Source organism: Lactuca virosa, chromosome 5 (genome assembly GCF_052849685.1).
Source record: "Lactuca virosa cultivar CGN04683 chromosome 5, Lactuca_virosa_CGN04683_v6, whole genome shotgun sequence".
In the NCBI taxonomy this organism is placed as follows: Eukaryota; Viridiplantae; Streptophyta; class Magnoliopsida; order Asterales; family Asteraceae; genus Lactuca; species Lactuca virosa.
Window position 1 is genome coordinate 427,865,060 of NC_136430.1, and position 13,265 is coordinate 427,878,324.

Below are 13,265 nucleotides of genomic sequence, written 5' to 3' on the forward strand. Positions count from 1 at the left end.
CTAAGCATATAACATTAACACTTAAAACATTCCTCGGGCCTCGCCCGACATCGGACCGTAATCCGGTAACATACTAACATTCCTCGGGACCGCCCCGACATCGGACCGAAGTCCGGAAACATACAATACAACACATGCAAGAATCACAAAGGCATCAAGCATACAAGCATTCCTCGGGACCGCCCCGACATCGGATCGAATCCGGAAAAACATATAAACCTACATCGGGCCCCACCCCGGCATCAGACCCTAGTCCGAAACTACTACTAGCTAAACGGGCCGGTCTTGGTGCCTTAGACCCGTTCCTACTGGAGGAAACTCATCTCGAATGCTACCTGTGAAATCTCGTGTGAGGAATCTCTGACGGCTGCTCCAACGACTCCCCAACTATCAATTTCACAATAACACTTAATCAAAAATCTGATAATCCTTCTTAGGGTAAAATGACCATTTTACCCCTGGTCAAAGTCGACATCCTGGTCAAAGTCAAGGTCAACTCCCAGTCAACTCAACTCGTCGAGTTACTTCCTAACTCGATGAGTTCCTATAGTACTCAGACTCGTGGTCAACCGAGTCAACTCGTCGAGTCCCTTTACATACTCGTCGAGTTCTACCTGGCATACAATCGGGACAACCCGGCTTCAACTCGTCGAGTCCCTTCCTGGACTCGCCGATTTCCCATGTCCATTTAGGCTATCTTAATGGATTAATCCCCTACACTTCAGATCCAAGCTTCATACTTCACATAAACCTTGAAAATGTCCTTTTAAGGGTAAAGTTTCTGACTTTACCCATTAATACCACTTCTTGAAGGGTTTAGCTCAAACCCTAATTCCTTGGGACCTAGAACTTGGTCCCTAAACCATCTATACACCAAACTAAAGCTTACAACCTCAAATCTAAATCCCTAACACTACTTGGACACGCAAAGTTTCCACCTTTCCCCACATGCATGGCCTCTTGGGGCTAAAAAGGCCAATATGACACTCTATGGCTTGCATGGGGGCTCCAATGGCATAAAGTTTGAACCTTTATGTCATAACAACCCCTCTAGGTCCTAGATCTGGAAGAATACCCACTTGGGTCGATCATTTTCCAAAAGCTATCAATCTTGGACCAAAAACCCACATAAATAGGACATAAAGAGATCTAATGAACCACTTGATTACCAGAAAATATAGCAAATGGAGTGTAGCTTTTGGATCTACTCTTTCCCTCTTGAGCTCTCTTTTTTATTCTTCTTCCACAAGCGTCAAAAGCACACAAAGATCACTCAAAATGGATCACACTCTCAAAGGAAGCTCTAGGGTTTCGTGGATTAGGGTTTGGGACACGGAGGCTGGAAATGAGGCCAAGGGGTGGGGGTTAAGGAGCTTAAATAGGGTGCAAAACCCCTGAATTAGGGTTTCACTCTGGCCGAGCTACTCGTCGAGTAGATGACTCAAACCCCGCGCATAATCTGCCCTCTACTCGACGAGTTAGTGCCACCAACTCGTCGAGTTTCTCTTTCAAAATAAATAAATAAATGAGTTAAATCCATACCAAGAAACCAGGTGTTACATAATGGGTCATGGTTTTGGCCGAAATCATCCCTATGATCCCTTATCAATGTGATTTCGGTCTAGGGAAGGAAAAAGATAAGGTTAGTTGACTTTATGACTTGATATCTCACCCATTTCTAATAAGATCACAGTATCCCACGTATTACCCACAAAATATCCATGTATTAACCCCCAAATTACCAAGTAAACATCCTATCATTCCCCTTCTTTTATTAAGGACGAGAGCACCACTTTGGATCTTCCCCATTTCCAATTCAAACTTCCAGTAAACTTCATTTCCTCTCAAGAGCAAATTCCAAGATTTCAAGTTCAAAAATCCTTCAAGTCATCCTTAGATCTTTGTAAGTATTTTTCTAGATTCATAGTGATTCTATACATTTTTATGTTGATTTCACTCTATTTACACACATTAAAATGTGTAAAACCCTTAGGATAAAGCCATCTCCAAGGAAGTTCATCCACTCCAATCAGGAGTTTAGGCTTGAAATCTTCACTTCATCACTTCAAACAACCCACAAATCCACTCAATGTGAGTTCATACCCCCACATTTTCAAGCTTTTTCATGTTTTTAGGGGTGGGGGGTACAAGTCAAAATTGATTTACTACATAAATACTTGTTGTTACTTCTTGATGTTGAAGTATAGACCATTATTTGTTCAAGTTAGGATTATCACCACTTTTATACAAAATTTGAGATAAACTAGTTTTGATATGCAAAGTTAACCAAAAACATAACTTATATTATGTTACAAAATTCATCAAGAAAATATGATTGTAAAACTACAAGGTTTTGGAATCATTTTACTAAAAGATAGTTTTTCTAGCAAAAATAGTTACAATTTAGTCATTTACTATTTTGGTGGGTTTCAACCCAAAGATATCAAGTTTTACTTTTATATTTTGACACTAGACAAGATAAAAACTTTATATTTATTTAAAAGATTATATAAATAGTCTCAACAAGCATACAAGATAAACTATAATTGGTTTAGTTTGGGAGTCACAAAACCACACTTTCATTCCAGAAGAACCATTTAATTTTCAAAGGTATAATTATTTTACAAGAAAAATGAGTCATAGTTCATGTAAATCTGTTGATGCTCTTGTGAGACGTTCCTTCACCATACCTACCTAGTGTACACCTTAAGTCCTGCATTATAACCAGAGTCTCCTTGAGGGAGAGCGAGATAGTTGTGTATAGATCTATACGGGATTGACAACTCTACACCTCAGTTGTTCGCTACAGTTAGACCGACAAGTCTAGGGTGACAAAAGTCTACCGACTCCGACGCCTGAAGAACGTCATTCAGGCATATCAGTCATATCAAGCATGGTTATAATAACTCACATAAGGATTAACAAAACGATTTGGTTTACGAAGTAACTTACACTTCATTAGTTTTATCAAAAGATATAACTACATACTATTGTTCAATACAACATTTCTTACATTTTTGGTCTTATAGTTTAAGACTACAGTCATATTTAAAAAAATATTGGATTTTCTGAAAACATACATTATCGTTTTACAAGGAAAAGATACAAAGGAAATATATACATTTGTAGTTCTTATTAAAGAAAATATCGGATTTTCTAGAAGTATACAAAATCATTTTACATGAAAACATTACAAATTCTTCTCTCACAAAATGCTTATGAACTCACCAACTTAATTTTTGACACTTTTCAAAATTACTTGTATTCTCAGGAAATCAGTAAACAGGTATTCGAATCATTTTGAGGGCCGACATCGCTGTTTCATGTTCTCCTACTTTTCAGTTATTTGTATTTAACTTTTGAACAAGCAAGGTTTTGTAAACAATGTAAACTTAAGTTCTCAATGTATGAATGTTTGTGTTGCTATGTTTCATTCATATTCAATTGTCATGATACTGTAAATGAAGTTACTCCATCCGCCCTCAGATGTTTCCGCCGTTCTGGTTTGGGGGTGTGACAACTAACGAAGCAGAGATGTTCGAGACTTGTGGGAAGCGATTATACTTGGTGGACAACAAGGAAATTTGGGATTGATGAATAGTGGAGATGATGCATAGAGTGGCTTAGTGATGGATGTATCATTGAAGAAAATTTGGGCCTTGAACTTGAAGAAGACTAAAGAATTATCCGAGCTTACAGGTTGATTTCGAGCGAGGACACGAGCTATGGACGACTAATGAAGGTCAAATGAATTAAAATTGAAGAAATCTTGGGGTATGATGGACTACAAGTTGATTAGATTCGTTTCGTGCCAGTGGGCTAAGGCATTGGAAGCCGAAATCACAAATGAGCCCAAGTCAGGACCTACCCGCGCAACAGCACACGGGTGCACAAGGCCCTGTAGGGGCAATTCCGAAATTTTTTCTTTTGTGCTATACGGGGAAGGTTAGTGTGCCACTTTTCAAACAACTTGGAGATTCGATTTTGCAGCATTTTTCTCTAAAGATTTGGGAGTTCTTGAGGCCTTGAACTTTGAAGAAACATCATCTTTTGTCTTTGATTCTTGCTACATGTGTGGTACTCTTAACTTTTATTTAATTTCCTTAAGTTTAGCCATGCTAGGCTAAACTCATTTTGGTTGAATTTGGTGAAATTACTTGAATGCTTGGTTGAATGTTAAAGAACACCATGAACTTTTTCTTGAGTTTTTATGAAAGTGTTTTCTATTTTAACATATTCTTACTACTTGTATGTTTTCATTCATGAGTTTAAATTTATGTGTAGTGATTAGTTGGTTAGTTTTTTGATTAAGTAATAGATCCTTAAATTAGCGAGCAACAAGTGATTCTTGTGTTAGTTTTCACTTCACACAATCACAAAAACATTTTCTCCTACATGGTAGTGGAAGTTTTTAACTCCTCTTGGATTTGGTGACTTTTTGGTTCTTAATGCTAGTTAATTTTCACTAATTACATGCTTGATAGAAAATGTGACAACTAAGGAAATATGTTATGAGCTTCTCTAGCTATTTTAATAACTAAGAAAAGTCTAGGTAATCTCAAGCTTCTTAGATTACTATAGTCAATTTAGAGATTTAAGACAAGTATTGCACTTTGGGTTCTAATGATGTATTTACCAAGTGTTTAAGTGATGAAACCTTAAGTGGACCATCTTTCCCTCATTGATTTTATATCAAACTTTGTTTTGTTGAATTGTGTTTTTAAATCTGAGTATAAATCTAGTTTTTTCATTTAAACATCTCAAAATATCAAAAACCTGCAATTTTATTTTATTTTAGTTTTGCAAGTGTTTGTACAACAAGATTATCATAGAGTTATAAAAGTGAACCAATTTCCGTGAATACAATCCCTTTACCACTATACACTATTTTAGTGTGTAACATTTAAGGTATTTATTTTTGTTGGCACCGACAACCACCTCTTTATATTTACTATGTTTGTTTAACTTTTGTTAGATTTTAGTAAAAAAAAATTCCTTGAAATTCCAGAATTTCTTTAAATACATATCACATTATGGTTTGTTTAGTTAATTTCCATTTCTATTACAATATTAGGTTTTTTCCTTCGAGTCCCTTTTAACATTCTCATTTGGAGATCATTATAAGTTGTACAATTATTTTATTCTTCATTAGCCTCCATCTTAAACATATAGAGTAATAGACATGTAATCGAAACAAGAATGAAAGGGGATGGGAGCATATTTGTAACATCCCGAGATTTTTGCAGGTATTTCCAAACCCTCTTCTATCATTACTTTGTCATTTGTAGTCCTTGGGGTTGGAAGTGTAGAACCAAGCTAAGTATAAGGGCCAAGGTTGCAACCTTGGGTCAAGAAGGAGTACGCTGAGCGTACATAAGAGTACACTAAGCGTACTAAGGTCCACCTTAGTACGCTGGGCGTACACTTGTGTATGCTGGGCGTACTTACATAAGGATGAAACCCTAATATTTAGGGTTTGGGGACTATATAAGCAACATTATGAGCACGAAACCCTCCCTTACCTCAGCCTCCACTGCTTAGAGTCGTTTTCCCCAAACCCTAGCCATTTCCTTGAGTGTGTGAGCTTATTGAGTGTTTCTTGAGTGTTTTAAGAAGAAGGTGTTGCATCAAGGAGTTGGAGAAGAAGATCAAGCTTGTAGATCTGAAGTTGGTTTTATTGGATTAGTGTCTAAGCCCGTAACTATATTTGGTATGTACTTGACCCGGTTATGCATGGTCCTTTTGGGTTGCCTTCACCAAAGCAACTTGACAAGGTAATTTAAGGAAAGAGAGAGGATATTATGGTTTATTAATATATTATAAGAATAATATATTAAAGGAGAAATCATATTTATTTAAGTAGTATTAGTCATAAATTAATTAGGAATTAATTTGGTGACTAAAAGAGATTAATTAAATAAAGGGGCATAAACTGTCAAATATGTGATAGTTGAGTTTTGGGCTGGGAAACCTAATGGACTAAGGGGGAACGAAATTATGATGAGGGATCATCATATTTTCGTCCAAGGGCCCTATTCCAGAAGGTTCCTTGGGCTACTTGGTGGCTAAGGTATCCATTAGGGTTTAGACTGAAACCCTAGCAGCCTATAGTATAAATAGAGACCCTAGCATGCAATTTTTGGCCACTGATTCCCAAGAGAAACCCTAGGGCCGATTTTAGCATTGTCTCTCCTCTATCATAATTGCCTTCTTGCTTGTGTGGTGTTTGTGATCCATTAGAGGAATTACAATTGTGATTCTAAGCTCAAGAGAAGAAGATTCAAGCTACTATTGGAAGAGGTAAACATCTAGATCTGATGTTATATGTTAATTTCGAAATTATGTATGCTAGATTAGGGTTTGTAAGTCTTGGATTCATTGCATGTACAATAGAGAAACCTAGATCCAAACATTAGGGTTTGTAGGAGCACATAAGATTGTTCTTATGTATAAAACCCATCAGTGGTATCAGAGCCTTGATTGGTTTCTGTTGTATGTGATGCTATAACTGTTTACATGCTGAAAATCGTTTTTCTGGCTTCTGTTCGACTGGACTCGGCGAGTCACTTCATGGACTCGGCGAGTCGGCCCTACTCGGCGAGTCCATGAGTGACTCGGCGAGTCGGATCGTCTGACAGAGGCAATATCGAGATTTCTTGCTGTTTTTGCTATGGAATAGTTGCCTAATCTGTGTTTACTGATAAAATTCGAATTTTAATGACTTTGTGAGACTATCCTTGCCAAAAACAAAAGATATTTACCAATTGATTAGATAATAAATTCCTTATATGATTAAAATTGATTATTTGAATTAATTGGGTAGCTTATCTTGCAAGAAATTGAATTAGGTCAAATATAGATAATCACTAAATTAATTGTTTGATTTATATTATTTGTTATTTGATCCCTTGTGTTTTGAAAACTTCAAAACTTGTCCTCAAGTTTTAAAATTTAAATTTTGTGATTAAAAGTTTAATTTTGAATGATTTAAATTTCAAACCCTTAGAATTTTACAAGTTTAAAATTCAACCCTATACTATTATATTATTACAAGATTAATTAATATATATGTATAAGAATAAGCTAGTCTTATCGCTAGTAGGCCTCATTCACGAAGCCAGTCAATAAGGTAGGTATAAGGTTGCTGCCTATAAAATGGCGCTTAATGGATGTACACTCACATCCACCGCTTGCTTGACTGGTGGAGGGTCGTTAGCCGAACGGATAGGATAGGGCACTTAATTCCTCATTATAAGTATAATGAATATTGCAAAGTAACTACAATGTTTTCAAATTCCCAATCTTAGTTACTTTAGGGTAAAATGTGAAAATGATGCTATTCCATGGAATTACACTTTGTACCCCTGTCAAACGTTAGTGGAGCGTGTGTGGCTAACCGACACACTAATTTGGGATTGACATTGGTGACAAAGGGTGGCTCGATGTTTATCATAGATCAATGGAGCGTGCGTGGCTAACCGGCACATTGATTAGGTGATAAAGACATTGAGTGCACCATGTTGATTCGCATGGTTATTCACAACTTGTTTGCGATCCTCGGCATCCCAGTCGCAAATTTGAAGTGCATATCGAGATTTAAACATGCCATTGAAATGTTCAATGAATCTCAAAATAAATCTAGGAATTTTTAAATACATTTAAAACTTAATCTCTTTTCGTTTTTCATGGTGAGAATTAGTGAATCGTCATTCACTTACCTTCAAATTATTTACTTTTAGATTACGGCATCCCTTTTCTAAGTTGTAAATAATGTTGTTGGATCCTAGCCCTAATTTCTCATTTGGGTGTTTAATTGGGGATTCATTTCTAATAAAACTTTGTTCCTTTCTATTTCAGATGTCAAACGCAAACGCAAACAACAACACTTCTGGGTCATTCTCGTTGATGAACCTGTGTCAAAAGGTGACATTTGATGGCTCGAACTTCAACGAGTGGATGAGATACATTCGCATGATAACTCGCTACGAGGACAAAGAATATGTCCTCGATGAGAAGCTGGAAAAGATCAACCCAGAAGTTGCTACTCCTGAAGAGATGGCCGCCTTTGAGGCCCACGAGCGTGATGCGACGAAAGTTCATTGCATCATGCTGGCCACCATGAACCTCGAACTCCAAAAGTCCTATGAGGACATGTATCCATATGAGATGCATCAAGATTTGCTGGACAGGTACCACCAGAGCGCGAGGCAAGAGCGCTATGAGATCATTACCAACATGATCACCGCTAGGATGGGGAGTGGAGAATCCCTAACTGCCCATTTGCAAAGAATGCAAAGGTATGTTGATCGTCTTCTCAAACTTAATGTTAAGTTTGATGAGGATTTGGATATCGACATCATCCTCCACTCCTTGCCTTCCTGCTACAACCAGTTCAGAATAACCTACCACATGAATAAGGAAGAGGTCACCCTGAATAAACTTCAAGGGCTCCTGAGGACAGCTGAGAGCAACCTCAAGGACAAATCTATTGCATCATCCTCTACTGTAGCTGCTCTTGTGTTGGCAATTGGCCAAGGAAAGGGAAAGAAGAGGAAGGCTCCTTCTAAGAGCCACCAAAAGGGTAAACCCCAAGATGGTTCCTCTTCTAGTGGGACCAAAGCAGGTTCTGTTAAACCCTCTTCTGACCCCAAGGAAGCAGAGTGCTTCTATTGCCACCAGAAGGGCCACTGGAAACGAAGATGCCCTAAATATCTGCAAGATATTAAGGATGGGAAGATAAAGCCCACCTTTGCAGGTATGTATTTAATTAAATCTAATAACTCATCACTTGCTGCTTCATGGGTCCTTGATACTGGATGTGGTTACCACATTTGTTCTGATTTGCAGGGGCTAAGAGAAAGTAGGGAAGTGGAGCATGGAAGGATAAACTTGATCATGGGAAACAAGAAGTCTTCACCAGTAACCAAGATCGGAGTTTATTCCTTAGTGTTGAGTAATGGGTTAGGGCTAGATTTAAATAATTGTTGCTATTCGCCAGATATGGCAAGGAACATCATTTCTTTTCATGGATTGTTTAGACAAGGTTTCAGATATTCGTTTGATAATAGTAATGGTTCTATTAATGCTTATTTGAATGGTGTTTTTTATTTTAATGCATTACCTTGTAATGGGATTTATGAATCAATGTTAATTATAGATAATTTAGGAAATGATGTTTTGAATATTGATTCGTCCACAAGTTTGGACAAAGCATGCTTGTGGCATTGTCGCCTTGGCCATGTTAACAAGAAACGCATAGCCCAACTCCAAAAGGATGGAGTTTTGGAGTCATTCGACCTTAGGGACGATGACGTGTGTGAGTCTTGTTTACTTGGGAAGATGACCAAGTCACCCTTTACTGGCACATGTGAAAGGGGTGAGGGTGTATTAGATCTCATACATACTGATGTATGTGGACCCTTTAGATCCACCACAAGGGACGCTTGTCGCTTCTACGTGACTTTTACAGACGATTATAGCAGGTATGGATATATCTACTTGATCAAGCAAAAGTCAGAAACCTTTGAAAAGTTCAAAGAGTTTAAGAATGAAGTGGAGAATCAGCTGGGCAGGAAAATCAAGATGCTTGGATCTGATCGAGGGGGAGAGTACCTAAGTCTTGAGTTTCACGACTATCTAAAAGAATGTGGAATAGTTTCGCAATTGACGCCTCCTAGAATGCCACAATTGAATGGTGTGGCTGAGAGACGTAATCGTTCGTTCTATGATGAGTCGTGCTTTGTTACCAATCTCATGCTGGGGATATGCCTTAGAGACTGCCGCCCATATCCTTAACCTAGTTCCCACCAAGAAGGTTGCCAAAACACCTCACGAGATGTGGACAGGGAAAGCTCCATCGTTAGCACATATCAAGGTTTGGGGTTGTGAAGCTTTCGTAAGACGAGAGACTCATGACAAGCTAGAACCTCGTAGTGAGAAGTGTTATTTCATCGGCTATCCACAGAAGTCTTTTGGCTATCTCTTCTATAGACCAAGTGACAATGTTGTCTTTGTTGCTAGGAGAGGGGTTTTCAGAGAGAGAGAACTCATAAGTCAAGGAGACAGTGGGAGTCAGATTGACCTTAAAGAGCTTCAAGAGTCAGGAGATGAAGGAACCTCAAACACTGGCGCTCAACCTGAGGAGGAAACTCCTGTTGAACCAATTGACCAGTCCTTACCTCTTAGACGTTCCAATAGAGTTAGTGTTCCACCCCAGTTTTATGGTTTCCATATTACTACTGACGGGGATACGCTTATTAGTGATAGTACACTAGTAAATTGGACGAACCTAATAGCTATAAGGAAGCCATGGCAGGCCCAGAGTCTGCTAAATGGAAAGAGGCAATGGACAGCGAGATTCAGTCCATGTATGACAACCAAGTTTGGAATTTGGTTGATAATGTACCAGGTCGTAAGACAGTCAGGTGCAAGTGGATCTTCAAGAAGAAAATAGACATGGATGGGAAAGTGCACACTTATAAAGCACGATTGGTCGCGAAGGGCTTTACTCAAACTCCTGGAGTTGACTATGATGAGACCTTCTCGCCAGTTGCTAAAATAAAGTGTATTAGGGTAATGCTCGCAATAGCTGCGTTTCATGATTATGAAATTTGGCAGATGGACGTAAAAACCGCTTTCCTAAATGGGAAGTTGGCTGAGGATGTTTACATGAATCAGCCAAAGGGTTTTGTCGATGCGAAGCACCCAAGTAGAGTGTGCAAGCTTGAGAAATCCATTTATGGATTGAAGCAAGCGTCTCGCAGATGGAATCTTTGTTTTGACGAGAAGGTCAAAGAGTTTGGCTTTCTGCGAAGCGAATATGAGTCATGTGTGTATGTCAAGGCCAGTGGGAGTATAGTAAGCTTCCTCGTATTGTATGTCGATGACATACTGCTCATAGGAAACGACATCCCAACCTTGCAGGAGGTCAAGTCCTGGCTTGGGAAATGTTTCGCTATGAAGGACCTCGGAGAGGCTTCATATATTCTGGGAATAAGGATAGTGAGAGACAAAAGTAAGAGACTGATAGGACTCAGTCAGGATACATACTTGGAAAAGGTACTAAAGCGTTTTAGTATGGAAAATTCCAAGAAAGGGGAGTTGCCAATTCAATGCAATACCAAACTGAGTAAGACTCAGAGCCCGAGTACAGAGGCAGCGATAGCTGATATGAGCCGAGTACCTTACGCTTCCGCAGTTGGCTCGATTATGTACGCTATGACTTGTACTCGCCCTGATGTGGCCCTCGCTTTGAGCATGGTCAGCAGATATAAAGGGAACCCTGGTAGAGCACATTGGATTGCTGTCAAGAATATTCTTAAGTACCTACGAAGAACCAAGGAATGGTTTCTAGTCGTCGGTGGGAGTGATGACTTGAGGGTGCGAGGGTACAGTGACGCTAGTTTTCAGACGGATCGGGATAATTACCGATCACAGTCAGGCTGGGCTTTACCCTGAACGGAGGAGCAATGACTTGGAAAAGTTCCAAGCAAGAGACCGTAGCTGATTCAACGTGCGAATCAGAGTACATTGCGGCAAGCGAAGTGTCAAAGGAGGCTATATGGTTGAAGAACTTCATAGGAGACCTTGGAGTTATGCCATCCATAAAGGAGCCCATGGAAATTTTCTGTGATAATGAAGGAGCGGTTGCCTTGACCAAGGAACCAAGGGATCATGGCAGATCTCGACATATCGACAGGAAATACCATTTTATTAGACATCGGGTAGAAGAGGGACTCCTCGTTGTGAAGAGGGTATCGTCATAAGATAACCCAGCAGATCCCCTTACGAAGGGACTGAGTAGGGTCAAACATTTGAAGCACGCTAGGAGTGTTGGGCTAAAGGACGATATTAGTTTAGATTAGATAGGTAGGAAATTTGTAATGGATAATTTTGTATTCAACATTTTGATGATTAAATAAAGGTGTGTTAGTTACTATCTTGTGTTGATTATTTATCTGTTATTTCCATTTTTGCATGTTTTGACTTCCTGAATAATGAGATTGTTCGAACAGTCCACAATCACTCATATGTTGGAAGCAGATATGAAAGAAGATTGTCATAAATTTGTTTGTAGATTGTCTAAAAGGTTTTAGACATAGCAAAGGTTTGCTACAAAGTTTGTGAGTGCTTATGAAATATGTTTTGAACATTGGAATAAACCCGCACTTGCTAGTATCACTTCATGAAAGATATCACAAGTGATCGCAAGATGATAATATCATATAATCTTTAAACCTAGACATATGGTTATTGTTTGCTAGTTGATTATGCATTGATAATACGAAAACACATCAGTAACTTGATGTTATAAAACGTATTATTGTGTGTAACTTAGCTAGTAGATAATAAAAGCATATAAGTCGAAGTTTTCTGTTCCTTTTATTCTAAGAGTATAAAAGCGATATCTTGGCCACTCGATGATTTGGTTTGACTTATGTGCCGGGCCCGGTCAGGATGAGGTTGATGTGTTCAACTGAATTCTATGTCGAACAAATCAGAGATCGAGAAACAAATGTTGAATAATAAGTATTGTCGGCATGATATCTAGAATAGAGGATTATACGATCCCTTATCTGAAGGACAGGATTTTGATCAGAGTTGACAGAAGCGTGTAAGAGCTACGATTGCTAACCGGATCCTGAAGTCGTATGTGAGATATAGTTACTAGACTTATCCAAGTGGGAGACTGTTGGATTAGTGTCTAAGCCCGTAACTATATTTGGTATGTACTTGACCCGGTTATGCATGGTCCTTTTGGGTTGCCTTCACCAAAGCAACTTGACAAGGTAATTTAAGGAAAGAGAGAGGATATTATGGTTTATTAATATATTATAAGAATAATATATTAAAGGAGAAATCATATTTATTTAATTAGTATTAGTCATAAATTAATTAGGAATTAATTTGGTGACTAAAATAGATTAATTAAATAAAGGGGCATAAACTGTCAAATATGTGATAGTTGAGTTTTGGGCTGGGAAACCTAATGGACTAAGGGGGAACGAAATTATGATGAGGGATCATCATATTTTCGTCCAAGGGCCCTATTCCAGAAGGTTCCTTGGGCTACTTGGTGGCTAAGGTATCCATTAGGGTTTAGACTGAAACCCTAGCAGCCTATAGTATAAATAGAGACCCTAGCATGCAATTTTCGGCCACTGATTCCCAAGAGAAACCCTAGGGCCGATTTTAGCATTGTCTTTCCTCTATCATAATTGCCTTCTTGCTTGTGTGGTGTTTGTGATCCATTAGAGGAATTACAA